Source organism: Salvia miltiorrhiza, chromosome 7 (assembly GCF_028751815.1).
Source record: "Salvia miltiorrhiza cultivar Shanhuang (shh) chromosome 7, IMPLAD_Smil_shh, whole genome shotgun sequence".
In the NCBI taxonomy this organism is placed as follows: domain Eukaryota; kingdom Viridiplantae; phylum Streptophyta; class Magnoliopsida; order Lamiales; family Lamiaceae; genus Salvia; species Salvia miltiorrhiza.
The window spans coordinates 45,497,445-45,498,792 of NC_080393.1; the positions used below are offsets into that span (position 1 = coordinate 45,497,445).

At 28.7% G+C, this 1,348-nt stretch overlaps 1 long non-coding RNA gene across 1 annotated transcript; it reads left to right on the forward strand.

The window, feature by feature from the left end:
- Positions 1-433: 433 nt before the first annotated feature.
- Positions 434-994, forward strand: LOC130992761 (uncharacterized). The gene is made up of 3 exons (XR_009091388.1): positions 434-509; positions 598-690; positions 784-994. It is a non-coding gene; the product is annotated as an uncharacterized LOC130992761 (long non-coding RNA).
- The last annotated feature ends 354 nt before the right edge of the window (positions 995-1,348 follow it).

Below are 1,348 nucleotides of genomic sequence, written 5' to 3' on the forward strand. Positions count from 1 at the left end.
AGAAATTCTGTTTAGATCATTGGATTGGGGATTTGCAATATGTGAGTTGGTGTTGTTGCTCTCTGTTATACAGATCTTTCGTCCGAGTTAAGTTGTTTAATTCACCTGTGTCTTAAAATTGTTACATATTGTGAAATAATAACATAATTAGTTAAACGATCAGCAAATCAAGAACGGCATAATTAATCGTGTATACATAGCTGTATAAATGCGAATTCTTGTCTCTTTTATGCTCTATATTTTTCATTTCATCTTTTGTTTCACATTATAGAATATGGAGTAATTTTTATATATGAGATTTTATAATAAAATGAGGATATATATCTTTTTAACAAAAAGTCTAGCTATCTGTCAAAAAAAAAAGTCTAGCTAATTAATGGTATTTTCTATACACAATAATTTTCATTGCTATGAAGTTTGAATTCGTATTTGAATTCTATGTTATGCGATACATGCGAGATGTTATTGATAATATTGTATCTGATCACTCTCTCCCAATAACTACACTGGTAATTGTAATTTATAATTTTTATTAAATTTTACTTCAATACAATTTCTATAATTTCATATTTGATCACAAGTTTGTCTTTCTTATAGTTTGCAGGAGGATGCTACTCCAAAAAGGAAATTGATGAAGTAAGGATAGAGTGGGCAGAATTTGTATGTAAAATCACAGATGAGTGATGATGGGTAAGTTTTATATAAAGTTAATTTTTTAATATTTTTGAGATATAAGGTTAATAAATTTTATAAATTGATACTTGAAATATTTTAATATTGCAGATGGTGTAACTTGCTTGTTTTCGATGTTTGCAGTTATGTTGCAATTAGTAGGATGATGATGTTTGGATTCTAATGTAATGTAGGATGATGATGTTTGGATTCTAATGTAATGTAGGGATGATGATGTTGGATTCTAATGTAATGTAGGGATGATGATGTTGGATTCTAATGTATGAATTTTATTATTAATTTATGTATTTTTAGCTTTTCATATTATGTTTTTAGATTTACTGAAATATAAATTGAAAAAGCAGGAAATTTTAAATATAAATAAAAAATTAAAACTATAATATAGAATAGACAACGGTTTCTACACTGTTGTATTTTCAAATAGACAACGGTCAAGAACTTGTTGTATATAAGAGAATAGACAACGTATGATCAGTCGTTGTCTATCAGAGAATAGACAACGGGTTTTCTCATGTTGTCTATCACAGAATAGACAACAGACGCTAAGACGTTGTCTATTCTCTCATAGACAACGCCATTGTCTATGAGAGAATAGACAACGGTCTAGAAACCGTTGTCTATAAGAGAATAGACAACGGGCTAGAACCCGTTGTCT